At 42.4% G+C, this 17,294-nt stretch overlaps 1 pseudogene; it reads left to right on the forward strand.

Moving 5' to 3' along the window:
* The window catches only part of LOC124789087, a 172,840-nt pseudogene extending 156,138 nt beyond the window's left edge, over positions 1–16,702 (forward strand).
* Positions 16,703–17,294: the final 592 nt, after the last annotated feature.

Consider the following 17,294-nt stretch of genomic DNA (forward strand, 5'->3'; position numbering starts at 1 on the left):
AAACAGGAATCCTGCTGGCCGGTACGCCGCCTTCTCGCGCCACGAACCGTAACCTTGCTGCTGACCTACTCCACGAAGGCGTAATTAATATTGAATCAGTTTCGATTTTGACTTATTTTCTTCTTCAGGTATCATTACAGTTTGGCTCTCGAGTCTTCGGTACTACAGGCTATCCACATGAAAAATACCTTTTTGCCAAATTCAAAATAAAAAAGAGGCCATGAGATTAGATACTTGCCATTTGGGCCGACGCGTATAACAACTCAAGAAGTTTACTACAAATTATTACAGTTACAGTACGCTTGTTCGCCCACTGCTTGAATACTGCTCAGCAGTGTGGGATCCGTACCAGATAGGGTTGATAGAAGAGATAGAGAAGATCCAACCGAAAGCAGTGCGCTTCGTTACAGGATCATTTAGTAATCGCGAAAGCGTTACGGAGATGATAGATAAACTCCAGTGGAAGACTCTGCAGGAGAGACGCTCAGTAGCTCGGTACGGGCTTTTGTTGAAGTTTCGAGAACATACCTTCACCGAGGAGTCAAGCAGTATATTGCTCCCTCCTACGTATATCACGCGAAGAGGCCATGAGGATAAAATCAGAGAGATTAGAGCCCACACAGAGGCATACCGACAATCCTTCTTTCCACGAACAATAAGAGACTAGAATAGAAAGGAGAACCGACAGAGGTACTCAAGGTACCCTCCGCCACACACCGTCAGGTGGCTTACGGAGTATGGATGTAGATGTAGATGTAGATGTAGATTATTAATACACTTCTAAATGGTATGCTTTCATAACCCGTAAATGTCGAAAAGTCCAAGCAATACTCTATCTCATCCTGTCTGTGGTGATGGAGGCAATTACTTCCGAAATTATTGTGCATATATTGTCAAGGTCAAATAAAGGCGTAGCATACGTCTTGGCATAATCCCATATGAAGAAATCCAGAGGAGACCGCAGTGGTTACTTGATTATTCCATTGGGTCCTATCCCACGCTGTGAAAATGGTCAGTCCAGGAAGTCATGAACATGTAAACTCTAGTGCGGTGTTGCACTATCCTGCTGGAAGATCATATTTGTGTGGAAAGGAAAAAGAAAAGGGACAGAAAATTGCTCAGGCATGTCGAGGTAAGCGGTACCTGTTAATTTTGGCTCGATAAAGAAAACTGGTCCATCTATGCTGCCTTATCATTGACGCACATGACACATTCACGTTTTCGCTGTCTCTGACATATTACCGAATTCTGAGGGCAGGGGCGGAGGGGGGGTAGAGGGGTGGGAGGCGAGGGTGTTTAGAACCCGAGGTACGAAAATGGTACCGATCAACTTTCCCACATGGATAGAGCTTCGTCAGAGTGAATATTTCCTGCAGTCCTGGTGTTTTGCTCAATCCAGCCCAACACTTGAATACCAGATTCGTGGTGAAGCTGTAGGTCATTTTGCTTCAGTATGCGCAAAGTTGGAACGTCGTACGCAAGCAAGTGGAGCAGCTTTTCAAACGTTGAGCGACGGATGTTTAGCTCTTGTGATGCTCGGCGATCTGACGTTGATGGGCTTCTTTTGGAAAATATCTTTGACCTCCTGTACCATTTCATCAGATGTGCGTTTTCTGCCAGAATCTGACTTTCTGTTGACAATCTTACGGAACTTCATACCAAGCCTTAACTACCTTAACGTCTGGTGACTTCTTTCGGAATTCATCTCAGTAATTTCTTTAAACTGCAATGGGTGATGTCGTCTCTGCATACCACACCACGCATGGGGCTCTCTTGTGGTGTAGGTATTTCTGGAAATTACGTAACATATGAACCAATATAAAAGGAATTGTTTAAAAGAAATCCATACAAAACTTTTTTAGTTGTCTTACATGATACAGTAAATCGCATGTATCTTGGTCTAACATTTCTTTCTAGTGCCATCTGCAAATCAGGGAAGATACGTATCGACACAATGTATTAGCCAACTGTTATTTCCCCTTTTAAAAAAAAAATCTGTAGAAAAGTACTCACTGCGTCACAGAGATAGTTAAACACCATATTAAGACAGATTAAATAGGATGTTATGCTTTTTTTATTGTACTGCAGAAATCCACCTGCTGGTTCGATTTCCCTGTCACTTCCGTCAAAAATCGTGTGAAATTCAGCAACTGGATTTTAAAATGTTAAAAATGAAGGATCATACTGTTTATTTACAATCATCAACTTAATTTGAATTTACGCTGAAGAGAACGTGAGTAAAAAAATTTACTGAATGGAAGTAATACGGTGAAGGGTAGTAAAATGATGTTATTCTTTCCTCACCAACGAATGGACTTGCTGTGCATAAAAATTTTTATGCCAAAGTGAAGTCCAGTGTAACCGATCTCTTCTTGTAAGGAAAAAAATCGCGCAGAGCAGTATATTAGTGACTCTCAGAAATGGAAAATGAAAATGAGCGTTTGGCGTCATTGGCCGGGAGGACCCTTGTGGGGCAGGTCAGGCCACCTTGGTGCGTGTCTTATTACATTCGACGCCACATTGGACCTGCGCGCCGGATGGGGATGAAATGATGATGAAAACAGCACAACACCCGGTCCCTGAGCGTAGAAAATCCGCGAGCCAGCCGGGAATCGAATCCGGGTCCATTGAATGGCAACCCGTCACGCTAACCACTTTTTTTTTTTTTTTGTCCAATTTGTTCGTTGCGGACGTCACATGACATCCGGTCAAGTTCGTTTGTTGATCGTTTCACTCATTTTTTTTTTATTTATTACAGAGGCCAACCAGCTCTCTGACCGAACACGCTGAGCTGCCGTTCCGGCGTTTTTTTGTTCGTGTTTGATCGTTGCATTTGCTCGTGGCGGACGTCGCAAGACACCCGTTTCAGTTCGTCGTTGATCAATGAACTCAGTTTTTTTTTACTACAGAGGGCAGCGAACCCTCTGACCGAACATGCTGAGTTAACCGTGCCGGCGTCCACTCAGCTTTCGGGGTGGACTCTCAGAAATGTCAATGTCGCACACAAAATAAATTTTGTACGAAAAGTCGGTTCACTTGCAATACGTTACAGGTAAACATAACTGGTGCACACTCACACACCGCACACACACACACACACACACACACACACACACACACACACACACACACACACACTCTTTGTTCGCATTACCTTTGGTATATTACACAATAACATTCAAATGGTTTGTTCAATGCTATTGCCAAGTTTTTAATCAAATATTTCACTCTGTGCAAAAGTCGATTGATTACTTTACATAACCCTGTTACTCTTACACCGTCTTTAGTTCCGATTCCGCTTGTTTCTCATAAGTGAAGCTTGATGTACGAAGTTCGTAATAGCTCCACCCTCTTGTTTTGTCACCCGTGAGTTTCGTGAAAGACGAAAGGGATTTCAGAGAAGACACACCTACGGATGACGTAGCCTCTCTGACGCTGCAACAAAATCTGTGACTGTCTCAAGAAAAATTGGACGATCTTGCAACGAAGTATCTTTAATGTTTTACTTCAGCAAAGGGCAGATTAGGAAGCCAGTGATTAACGATTTCTGCGCTGAGAGTCCACCGACAGTCTGCGACATGATGAAAGTCTCAACAATCACGGACAAGCGCCAAGATGGGAGTATGATCTCCAATTAACGCAAAAAGTTGTTGTTAATGCAGTCAACGGTACACACTTGTATCAAGTTTATTTCATCATAGAGTGCATATTTAATTTATTCCACACACACTCTCTATACGTAAAACGTGCGAATGGCCCACACAATTCGTCAGCTTCCGCCTATCTCAAATTGAGTCGATTGTTTAAAACCTTAGTTTCTGAAATACAAATCACAGGTCGATGCGCTTCACCACTAATTAACACAGTTCACAATTCCCATGAGAATTTCTTACTAATTTAATTTCCGCCGCCCACGTAGTTCTACGCATCGATTAACAACCTTCGGGTTTAACAAATCTGTTACGTCCATTTTCATAATAAAGCGACCTACAAAACTGCTCTACCGTAGAGAAATATACCAAAAGGGTATCTGCGGAACCACTTCCGAAATTAATGACTGTGCGAGTTCCAATTCGTTGCAAAAATATCTCTCATAATTAAATTAAAATGTTGACGTAACGCTTGTACAATACTCAGGAGAGTCCTCCTCCCGACACGGAAGCTTACATTCTCTTGTTTCAACAACGAAATATTCTCAGTTGTGACAATATTTCTCATTGATTAAATATTACCATAACTGAGCCATCGCATTACCTTACACAGAAAATTACGTTTTCCGATCATATTATAAGTACAGCCTAGGCAATATTTACATACGTGAAAAACAGAATATAGTATTACAATTTGTCATAAGACATCAGAAATTTTTATGCAACAGACTTGGAGAATGAACAAATGATTTTCAGTAGAAAATCTTGTGTACATGTGTGAGCCACGTGTGGGTGTTATACTGTCATTCTGTGCAACGGATTAATCTGAGATGTACCCTTTACCCTGTGGCTCCTGCAAGATGCATTTTCCACCCCCATACTACTACAGAAGGCAGACAGACGCTCCTAACGTTCTAAAGAGAAATGCCTGAAAAACTTTCAGCAATAAATATCTTCTGGAGTTGTCCGCTGTAAGGAAATGACACAAAAATTCACAAAATTTCTTACCTAACTAGTGGCATACTTGTGTACTGGAGTAGTGCTAGGTAGTGTAAGAAAAACATGAAACTAACGAAAATTTTTTTTTTTTTTTTTTTTTTTGAAAACATTCTGAGAAATCACAATGGCGCTTTTAGTTATGAACTGAACAAGTTATTTCCGGGTTCTAAGGATAGGATTCGCTAATGAAATTTCTATCCAAAGTTTATGATTGGCTCAAATGGCTCTGAGCACTATGCGACTTAACGTCTGAGGTCATCAGTCGCCTAGAACTTAGAACTAATTAAACCTAACGAACCTAAGGACATCACACACATCCATGCCCGAGGCAGGATTCGAACCTGCGACCGTAGCGGTCGCTCGGTTCCAGAATGTAGCGCCCAGAACCGCACGGCCACTACGGCCGGCAAAGTTTAAGATTGTTATTGACTTGGCAGAATGGCTGCGAGCTGCACCTACTCAACTTGAATAATTATCTGTTAGAATGTTGCTAGGTACGGTCGAGGCTGTCGCGCGTGAAATGCAGTGAAGTGTACTGTTGTGGAGGAAATAAGGGGCCCGCAAGAGCTGTAGCGCACAATACCGTAAGCTGCGATGACTGCTGTCTGTGCCGCTCGCTCCTCTCGTTCTATCTGGATTGACCTTCGCCAATCAAACTCTCCCTAAGCCTTGATGAAGTCAAGGACTCCTATTCGCCCCTAGTCTAACTATTGGCGTGGTACACCAGTCAGATAACCAGTCCACCGTGATGCCACTCAAAAATTCGCTCACAGGCGTTTAACTATAACTCTGTCCGTTCACACCGCACAATAAGTGTGGCGGCCAACACAGTGATCAATGCTTAATCACAAGGACTCAATATAGAGTTGCACTCCGATTTCCTCTCGACAGAGATGCTCTCCCAGTGAAGTACTGAGGAGAGACTTGTTTCTCGCTGTTTGAGTACACATACGAGCGCACACGCTGTCGTTACGTGTTGTCGCTCCAAGAGCGACAACAGAATGGGCACTCTCCATGCCAGACATGAAGGGGTATATCTTTCGGTCTCTTCCATTACTCCTTCGTCTCAAGGTGTCAGGAATATCGTCTGCCAATCAGCATTGCTCTTCTAAAACGGGTGAATGACAATTCGTTTAAGGCGACCAATCCGGAAATCTGTAGCATCGGCGTTTGGCGTTTGCTGTCTCCCTGTGAAAACCTCTGAAACTGCGTGCTATGTTTGTAAAGAATGCGTAGCCTGGGTGTTCCCACACAATGTAGCGGAATTTGCTTTTAAGCCTAACATGGGGTCGTTCTCCTTTTCACTCGGGCAAACGCTGTCTGCTCTACGGGCAGTCGCCAGCCGACGTAGATAGGTTGACTCGTCCTCTGAAGGGACCAGCCTCCTGGCATGTGGTTTGCCTATCCCGAACTAAAAGCTTTTGTGACCATCGTGTCTTGAATGTGTGTGTGTATTTCAATCTCGGTGCGCACTTGCGATTTACTTGTTATTTGCATATCGTTTACATGAATTCATACAACATTGACTTTATCTTATCAAGTTTGGGTTCGAATGAAGCGTCTTGATGTGCAGAATATGATTGTGGGGGCGGAATATGTAAGCAATGAAGGTCAGGAGACCACGACGTCTTACACATGTTACTGAAAAAATATAAGTTCCAATTGAACCTAGAGTAAACCTTCGAAGGAGGAAGGGCTATGTAAGCAAAAACAAAAAAAAAAAAAAAGTCTTAAGATATCAGAAGGAGCGTTAAAGTGACAACGTAGTAATGGAACTGAAAAATTGGTATCCAAACAGATTGTAGAATATATTTGGCTCTGAAGTGATGCAGAGATGAAATGGCAAGTGCAACTTTCATTGGCGTTATCAAGCCAACACAGCTGTGTAGACACTTCGACTCCACAATAATTGCAATAAAAGTGGTTTGATAAAGGAAATCGTACACACTACTGCCTCGTGTAATAAGGGAAAATACGTCCACGACATTGCGGAATTCAGAATCTAAAATCGCGACCTGTCGATTCTGTGATTTAGCGTTCAGTGGTACTGCTGCTAGCCTTTATCAACAACCCATAACTGTCAGAGAAACATGGAATCGTTGTGTTCAAGATAGCCGTACTCAATACAATAGGTGAATCCCAATGGCCTCAGGCGACCTGTGAGCGAGAGGTCTAGCGATGGGAAAGGCCGACTGGTTAAATCCGATACCAGTATTTTAGTTATGGACAACCGGTATTTTTCGGTATTGATCGTTCTCGGTAATAACAGGTTTTTCCGTTTTTTGCTAACATCTGGGTAAAAGGAAATGGTATATCAAATATCTATAGCAACTACATTAAACTTTTTGGTTTTTATATTAATGATTTTATCACAGACGACTAACGTTCATTCGTAAAATTTTCATTGAAACGGGAAAAGTGATCGGTGCTGTTTTCAAAATGACACCTACGGAAACTAGCAACAAACACAAGACATTAGAATTTTTGCAGCATTGCTGAGACAGTTCTGAACCTGCTGCCATTTCTCGCGGCTTGTTAGATGGTACTTGTGTATGTGCAGTGTGTATGACTTGCCACCATCTGGTCCATATGGCGGTTTTTCGTTGTCATCTCCGGACACCGGTTTTATTGCAGAATAGCACCATCGCTAAATTGCATGCATTTTACGAGTTGCGGTAGTAATGAAATTCAGTGTTCTATTTGCTTAAAGAAAAGAGAACGAGAAAGAGGCGCAACTAATTTGCAAGACTTGCGCCATCAAGTGCAGAGGTAACATCCACAGTGTGCCTTGGAAGGGGAGGTAAATTTGATTGATGTGAGTACCTATAATAGTATGGGCGTGCCATAAACTTGGGATAATAACTGAACACTTAGTGTTATGGTTACTTCAGGGTGAAATATCGATATCACGAGAAAAGTGGCGATGCAAGGAGGTCACCAACTTGTGTCCTTTAGCTCCTGCCGCCAGTGCAGCCGTTTCCTTCATCATTGTCACCTTCACGGGAGACGCTGAGACCGATTTCTGCCACAGCTTCAACCTCATATCGTCCGAGGTCTTCCATTCTTTCGCCTTCATTACAATGTTTTAATCTTTCTTCGAAGTCGATGTTTATTGCTCGAAATAACAAAAATGAAAAAAACGAAAGGCGATTATTTCAGAAACCAGTTGTTCTGAGTGGCTTTAATAGTCAGGATAAAGTGGATCGGAAAAAAACGGTGTAACTGAAAACCAGTTGTCTCAGCTACAACCACCATCCCTAGGAGAGACTGACTTATTATTGACATGGACGTGCACTGTTGTACAGGTAAGTCGCATAACATGAGTCAAAAAACTTGAATGTTTCTGTTAACACAAGTATCCACGCATACAATGTGATGACACCTGGAAACAACAGCAATAAAAACAACGAACATTGGTTATTTCAGAAACCGGCTATTTTGAGCGGTTTTTACAGTCTGGGTAAACAAACAGAAAAAAAACAATATATAGGAAAACGGGTTATCTCAGTTATAACCGCTATTCCTAGAGAGGTCTGACATATTCTTCAAACGGACGTTGTCAATCCTACAGCCATGACACATACGTTGTGTGTGAAAACAGGACTCTTTGCATTAACAGAAGTATCTACACATACAATAAGATGACAGCTGGCTATATTAACAATAAAAAACCGATAATTGGTTATATCGGAAACAGGTTATTTTGAATGGTTCTCTACAGTCAGGTTAAACTGGAGACAAAAATATCGGTGTAAGGAAAAACTGGATGTCTCAGTTATATCTTTTATCGCTAGCGCGTACAGCCACATCACGTGCCTTGTGTCTGAAAACGGGACTGATTGCATTAAGACAAGTGTCCACACGTACAGTGTGATGACATCTGGAAATAACAGAAATAAATAAACGAACTTCTGTTACTGCAGCAACTTCAGGGTCATTTTAAAGTCAGATTAAACTGGACACGAAACAAAAATTGTATAAGTAAAAACCGGTTGTCTCAGTTCTAACTGACATCCATGGAGAAGTTGGCATATTGCTCATAGGGACGTGCAGTATCGTACAGAAACGCCATGTAGCTTGTGTCTGAAAATGGGGCTGTTTACATTAATACAAAAATCCACACGTACAGTGTGACTATATCTGCAGCGCTTCGAATTGTTACCACGTCGACCATTGTTGCGGCTTTCCTTAATGCAGCACTAGAGACAGGAGCGACCACAGACATGCGCCCAGAGGCAACGCTGGACACAGGTGTGACGTCACATCCACTTCTCAAACGCGTCTCTGTTCTGCTTACAACATTGCGATGGACATATCCGTGTGTGAAGGTTCCCACGAGAACGAAAGGTGCCCTTGTGCATTCGGCATTGTAATACGTGCCCACACATTACGGTATGAGGTAGTACTGAGTACACAATATGATCACCTACAATTCGCATAACCACTGATATAGACAGCTTGCGCAGCACGTCTGATATTTTAAGGCTGGCGCATATACCCTTCGTTCTGGATTCCCGTGGCTTTACCTCTCAGCAAAATAACACAATACAGCATGTTACTTCTGATGTCCTGATCTATCTCAGTGCCTGTGCGGCTGGTCCCGGCGGAGGTTCGAGTCCTTCCTGGGGCATGGGTGTGTGTGTTTGTCCTTAAGATAATTTAGGTTAAGTAGTGTGTAAGCTTAGGAACTGATTACCTTAGCAGTTAAGTCCCATAAGATTTCACACACATCTGAACACTTTATCTATCTCAGTGCAGGGAGTGTTCAAGTGTGGTTCTGCCATGAAGATCTCCAAACTTCTCATCCATTCAGAACGCGTTATCTTGGGTTCGGAGAGGTTGGCGTGCTACAAAGCAGGAACGACTATGGTGATGAACTTCGCAACAGAATTGAAGCGGCATGGAATAACGTGACACCGTCTATAAACCTGTCTCAGTTCGACTCAGTAGGTATCCAAGTTAGAGCCGTCGTAGCAACCAGATGTGGCAGATTGCCACACTAAGTTTCGCACTCAGTATACCTAAAAATACTTCCTCCGATAAAGTACCACCTGCATAAGAACAATAGTGAAATTTCGTTATTTGCTATCCTTCCTGATGCTTCTCAAGAAAAACTACGTCGACTCCTTCATAGAACCAGGAATGTGCATGTTGGTAGCAAGACAGGCAACGTATCTTTTTATTTAAAAATAAATATGAACAGTAATAGCTACAAGAAATTTCTTTTTCATGAGGTCGCCGGTTTCGGTCAGTTTTAGACCATCTTCAGACCTCACACCATGATGACGGACGGTGGCAGTGAACGGAGCAGGAGCTACGACACCTCGAACGCTAAAGTGGATTCGCAGCGTCTTGTTCGTTCCCTGCCATCGTTTACCATCACGGTGTGAGGCCTGAAGATGGTTTAAAATAGACCGAAACCGGCAACCTCGTAAAACAGAAGTTTCTTGGTGTTGTGACTGTTCATGTTCATTTTTAGGTAATAAAAAACCGCTGTTCTCCAAGAGAAATATTCTCAAAACTATCTTTTTCTGGATGATACAGATGTCCTTCAAGAAGAAATACTTTATCAGCTTGCCATCAAAACGAAAAAAATGGAGGATTTAAAAATGCTGCTCTCACTTGTGACTTCCCTGAGGTGTGGCGTTAGTATTTCCTTGTAACACTATAGCGCCGCTGACAGAGTCCTCTTCAAGATTTTTCCCCTGACGTTACTTCTTTCCCTAATTTATGATGAAAGTGCGTATCGCCATTAACCAGGAACGTCTTGAAGAGGAGGTAAAAATTAAACGCGTTTCCTAATTACCGCCCTGTTAATAACGGAGCCTAACTGACCTATAAACACAGGTGTTTCTGCTTCAGGAGGTCTCTTTAGTACTTCGACATCTTGTGTTTATACTTTCTACATCTCCTCTGCAATATGCAGTTTAGGGGCTATTAAATGTTTATAAGCAATAAAATTGTTAAGTGGCTGCAGAATAAGGGCAGGAAGACGGATGACATTAATCCCCCGAAGCACCCTCTTCCGCAGGGTGAAGACGGTACAAAATGTGCGTGATGCGGGGCAACCGCTGTATTATTCACAAAGCACTATGTGGCTCCCTGGATGAAATGGGACACTTTTCTTTCCTGAGTCACATGACGATAAGCAAGTGTGGCACAAATACGCAAAGTAGTTTTCAGACTCAATGGCAACCAGAAATATGCCACTGTTTCTCGTGTAAAAAGTAAGTACCAACTGGCTACAAAATATATCCGACTTCTTATGCATAGAAAATCAGTGTGTGTTACTGCATACACCCAAGCTGTTAACTGCAAACGAAGTTCCTGTATGTTTGCATGGAGCGTGGTAAAATAGCTGAAAAATTCTCTACGTGACTGCGACCAAGTCAGAGAGTAATACACGGTACAGGGTACGTCATACCAAATATTGGCCAAGGTCTATCCAATTCATTTTAAACCGAGCGATAAAATTCTTATCTTATTGTCATGGCCCCTATGCAAGGTAAAGGAGAAATAAATCTGTGTAGGCAACAAGATAAACGAGGATAAAGGAAGAGATGAAGAGGTGGTATCGTGTTCGTAACAACGTGTGTACTCCTCTAAAAATAGTACACGAGGCTGTCACATCGACATTGTACCTGTACGATTTTCATGTCGTTGGTAGTGAAGTTCGTTCACTCATACAAATGAGTGATCTTCTTCACGATATATTTCTGCGACATAAGAAAAATTGGCTGTGACTAGTAATGTGAGTGCACCTTTACTCCAAATTGCATACAAAATATTTCAAAATACGTTATTATCCTGTCAGACTTGATCCTTTAGAATGAAAAGAAAAGAAAATGCACTTAAGAAACATTTTTAATGTGATCCTTCAGGTCCTCTTTCCGAAGGTAGATATTGAGTAGACTGTGCTTTGGGCTAGAATTCTGTTACTCATGCACTAACGGAAGCACAAAGACTGTGTATTTCCACATCCTCAATATCTTTAAAAAAAATTACGCGGGGAACGTACCATTGCCACATAATCAGATAAAAGCCACAACACTGTGCTTTTGAGCAAGCGTAATGCTTTGAGAAAAGCCGATGATTTCCTTACTCCCTCACGTTTCCGAGCACTTCCCGAAGACCTTATCAGTTTATTGAAAGATGAGATTAAATGTGTAGCTAATTCCTGCAAAATTATATTTTCTGATTTTGTAGGAAATGCTGACATGAACCAAGTGCTCCTAGACTGTATGGACTTCAAGAACTACTTTAGCAACGCCTACGAATGTGTCCAGTTGTATCCTCATTCACATTTCCATCCTACAAAATTGCAAGCGCATTGGACACTTTAATGAAACATAAGAAAAGTTCATACAAAAGCTTTGTATTTCAGAATCAGTGGAGCTATCCATCTCACACAATAATATAATCACATTAGTATCCTCTGATATCTGCAGTTTGTTATCCATAATACCAGCAGGGAAATGGGTTGCTATTCTGACGGAGTTGACATACAAGTTTAATGTCTCTCCTGTGGATGTGTGTGACTTGGGGCTGGCCACTCATACATTCTTAGAACAGAACTATTTCCGTTCAAGGGATTCTGTGTAAACAGTTAGATGGCGTAGATATGAGATACCCTCTTAGACGACTTCCATGGTCAATTTAGAACATCTCTTGAATAAAGAACAGCTGAATACCAATATTATTGATTTGGATATGTGACTTGATGTACTGTGTATGTGGACAGGTACACCCAGACCACTCAAAACATTTTTTCGTTATTTATTGAAAATAAAAACATTCATCTCACAATGGAGATCGTCAACGAATTCATAAACATCCTAGATCCAACGAATGACATCAGTACAAAATCATATTGTCTCAAAATTTAGCAAAGCTGCACTGACAAAACAGCAATACCTTCTTGCTAACAACACCCAGTAACATACAAAAATGCGGCTTTCCAATCAATGGTGCTACGTTCCCTATCTGTTCGTATGTGCAAAGAAGATTTCAGAGCAGAATTAGAGACAATAACATTTATATCCTCTACCACTGCCTACAACGTTTCCATGAGTGATCACAACTTTGGTCTCGTAAACTCACGTATGGCCGGGAGAGCGGTGTGCTGACCACATACCCCTCCATATCCGCATCCAGTGATGCTTGTGGATGAGGATGACACGGGGGCCGGTCGGTACCGTTGAGCCTGCAATGGCCTGTTCGGGCTGAATTTAGTGTTTTAGATCACATCCTACATAGGAAACAAAAACTGAAAATAAAATCACATCTCTATAGTCTTCTTCCTGTTCTTTCCAATATGTATACAAAAATGGTATACAATTCTATATCTAGAACGTGTATCAAGGGGGATAGCCAAAACACTGATATCCTACAACTATAGGATCTCCTACTATGCTACGAACATTACAGTCTGGCAAATTTTCAATATCAAAGTTATGACCCGAGTAACCGACAGTAGGTTAAACAGAACTGACACGCCCTTTACGGGATTGGCAACGGTCCTGGATCGAGTCCGCTCGGCAAATTAACGACAGAGCTTAGCATTCTGGCCAACCTGGATGTGGTTTTTAGGTGAATTCCTACATCCGACTAGGTTAATACCGGGTTTGTACACTCGTCTCGCCTCAGTGACACGAGTGGCAAACATTTGCACGCCTTTACATGGATAGCGCTACATGCAAATAGTTGTGGTACACAAATTCCCTCTGCGGGGGCTGTTGACAGGAAGGTCACCTGGCCACCCACTAACATTAAAAATGCCAAATCCGATAATAATCATACCGAACCCATCAAGGGTACGGGATGAAGGCACAAGGATAAGAAGAAGTAATGGTAACAAAGTTACTCTTAATTGTGAGGAAGGTTGTATTGGTCCAACAGGCAGAGACACAGCAACTACACTGGTGACCAAAACTAAAGCAACAAACCACTATTTCCCCGTCCTGTGTCTGATTCACGATATAGTCATACTGTCAACAGAAGTCTTTACGATCGTGTCCTGCACAAAAGATGATATCCGGTCAACGCACAACCACACCAGAGATGACGTCAGGGCACCAATCAAAAGGGGTAGTGTTTGCTAGGAAGTCCCACTTCCACAGTCGATGCGTACACTGTCATAGACGGTGCAGTATGTCACAGAGAAGGCGCCTACCAGGATTTCCGCAGTGGAGGGCCATGGGAAGAATGGAAGCTGAACAGTCGCAAAACTCATGTGGCCCGATAGCTTGAAGTGAATTGTTGTGTTGCTTCTCAGATGTGGCGACACAGTTTGTAGAGACTGAAACTGTATCCGAAATACCAGGGGGGGGGGGGGGGGACGACGACCACGTGTAACGTCACAAAGAGTGGACCGTGATTTGGCTTCAAGGGCACGACGTTACCGCTTTAGTACTGTGCGGCAACTGCGATCTGACCACACTGCATCCACTGGAAATGTTGTATCGAGGCAAACTGTGCACAGAAGGCTTCGCAGAGTGGCGTTTACTGTCAGACATCTGCGGTATGTGTACCTCTGAGGCATTTCCAAAAAAGGGAACGTCTAGAGAGGAGCCGTCAACATGCCACCTAGATGGTCGAACGCTGGGAAAATACCCTTTTCGCAGATGGGTCACAGTTTGGTCTGGACAGTGATTCTCGACGGATATGGATCCGGAGGGATCGTGGAACAAGATTTCAGGACCCAAACATTGTGGAAAGAGACCGATATCGAGGAGGATCCCTAATGGCGTTGGCATGAATTATTTTGACCACTTGAACACCTCTTCATGAAATTGTACGGTTAAACCGGCAAGGCTTAACTGCAGTCGGTTATCGTGATGAGATCTTGGGATCCCATGTGCGCTTGCTGCGAGGTGCTGAGGGCCCAGACTTCGTATTGATGGACGATAATGCTCGAACTTATACACAGTGCGTGGTTGATGTTTTCTTGGAAACGAAAGATATTGCACGCATGACGTGACCTGCTCGCTCTCCCGATTTGAATCCCACAGTGGACGTCTGGGATGCGCAAGAGACACGGGTTGCATCACGTCGTTATCCACCAACCACTCTCCAAGTCTTGCGAGTAGCTCAAAGTGACACTGATGACATAATTCACAGCATGCCACGTCGTTCTCAGGGCTTTATTGCTTCCAGAGGCGGTTACACCCCATACTGAGCGCATTAACCAGTTGTCGGAATGTATGTGCAGAACTGTCAAGTTGGAAAAAACGAAGGACGTTTTTGTTTACCATTATGCATGTTGCAGTTGCTTACATTGTGTGTTCTTTATATTGTTTCTACTTTACTGTCACCTGTTTATAGTCTTTTGTGGCCAAATAAATGCCAGCTTGCAAACTTTTATTTGTTGCATTAGTTTTGGACAGAGAGTAGATTAGATGAATATGAAATCAGCTGGAGGTCGCAGAACTATGGCTGGTCATTTACTGACCGTATACTCGTGGTTACACAGCTCCTGTCACAGTACTAAGTCCTCGATTCACGAACTGAAGGCTAAAACCTAATCTGCCGGAAGTCCTGCATATCAACAGACATGTGGTCCACAGACCTGATTTAATATGAAATGAACAAAGGCAGCTGAATACTTCCCCTTGTAGACGCTGCAAGATACCGATGTTGGCATTGGGAAGATGAAAGAATCAGCTGCGATACCTGTTGCCTTTTCCGTGTTAGCACATAAAAGAATTCACATCTGCGATTTTCTTCTAACCCTGGAGATGTTAAACCAATTCTCATACTACAAATACCTCTATTGCCACATCTAATCATATAAAGAAACGAAGGGACGGGTTTAAATTTCAAAAACAAAACCAAAGTGCATTGTTCGTGTAAAACAGAATAAAAGGAAGGTAGCGAATTAGAACACAATAGACCTGTAATTCTGGATTACTAAGGGTGCAGCCGTTTTATTGTAGGTAAATGAAGTACTTGAAACGCAAATGATAATTCGTGCAGTCCCTAGAGAGTGATATTAAGAGACGTGAGATGTACTATAAGAGATAAAGTAGGCGGTTAGCCACTGGGAGTAACGTGTACGAACGCAAAAACGGCGGTCGCCCGACAATGCTTACCACTCTAATGAATCTAGCCCCATCAGAACTTCTGCTCAGGTACTAAAATGTTGGATACCATCTAAATTTTGGACATATTTAAGTCGATTTTCTTACGTAAATTGTATGTCTCACCTATGGATGTTCATAGAGATTTCCCGTACCCTTGATTTTTGCGCAAATATATTTTTCTACTTGTATTTCGATGTATTACCAGCCAGGTATCGTTGTTACACCATTAAAATTAGTAGTCACAACTTGAAAGGTACATGATCTGAAAAGAAGTCCACGTAACGCATACTAACACAATTCCACGTGCGTTAATAAATTGAGCGTAAGCAATTACCCCTAAATAAACTAACCGCATACCTTTCTTTCATTCGTTTCGGTGGCTGAGAGGCCACTTTCTTGTTGATCGTCGAGGATTCAGAAGACTGGTGCACCATTCGACAGTCGGCCATTGGGGCCTATAAGTATATTCAGGAATTGTATAGAAAGAAGCAAAGTGATATTATGAAATTTTTGCTTCGTATACGATGCTGGCAATACAAACAGCTGACGAGAATGGGTAGGGCTCCTAGACCCCCACGACCAGATAAGGCTCGAAGATTAGGGTACAGAGCCAAACAAGGATTTGTCATCTACCGTATACGTGTTCGACGAGGTGGACGTAAGCATCGTGTACCAAAGGGTGCGACTTATTGAAAGCCTAAAAGCCTTGGAATTAATGAGCTGAAGCCCACACGTAACTTTCAGTCCATATCTGAGGAACGAGTTGGAAGGCGTTGTGGTGCTCTCAGAATGCTTAACTCTTACTGGGTTGCACTGGATTCCACATACAAATATTACGAAGTAATATTGATGGATCCGGCTGACAAGGCAATTCGCCGAGATGCAAAGATAAACTGGATATGCAGACCAGTGATGAAGCATCGGGAGCTTCAGGGACTTACCTCTGCTGGCCGCAAGTCTCATGGCCTCTAAAACAAAAAGATTGCGTTGTGGACTGTGGCACAGAGGATCACGTGTTCCAACCCACGTTAGTTACTGAATTCTTTTTCTTTTGTTATTACTTTCTCTACTTTATTGGCCGTAAAGATAATTATAACAACATTACCATGCTATTCCATACCATTGATACCATACCATTGATACCATACCATACTCTGCGTCTTCCAAGCGTTCTGGACCATTCTTGGATAACAGTTTGTTTACAGTAACCTACGCGATGTGCTACGTAAATTACATTGTTTTCTTTCGTTTACTTTATAAATATCTGAACATTCAGATGCGTACACAGACGACGATGACGAGACCCAACGAGCTCTCCGTACGTTCCGTGCAAGGGTGAACCAACTCTTGGAGTTCAATAACAAGCCATTTAAGCTGAGGTTTCGTTTGCAGAAAAAGCCAAACAGAATTCGCAGAAGCAAATTTGTCTTCTATTGAGAGAAGTTTAATGATAGCTCCTTTTCCAGTTTACTTGATCACATGGTTATAGCACGACACCTTTGATAATAAATACTGCATATCTACGATGTACGATGAATATCTGCTGTCGATAGGCGATTTTAGC

The sequence above is a fragment of the Schistocerca piceifrons genome, chromosome 3 (assembly GCF_021461385.2).
Source record: "Schistocerca piceifrons isolate TAMUIC-IGC-003096 chromosome 3, iqSchPice1.1, whole genome shotgun sequence".
Classification (NCBI taxonomy): Eukaryota; Metazoa; Arthropoda; class Insecta; order Orthoptera; family Acrididae; genus Schistocerca; species Schistocerca piceifrons.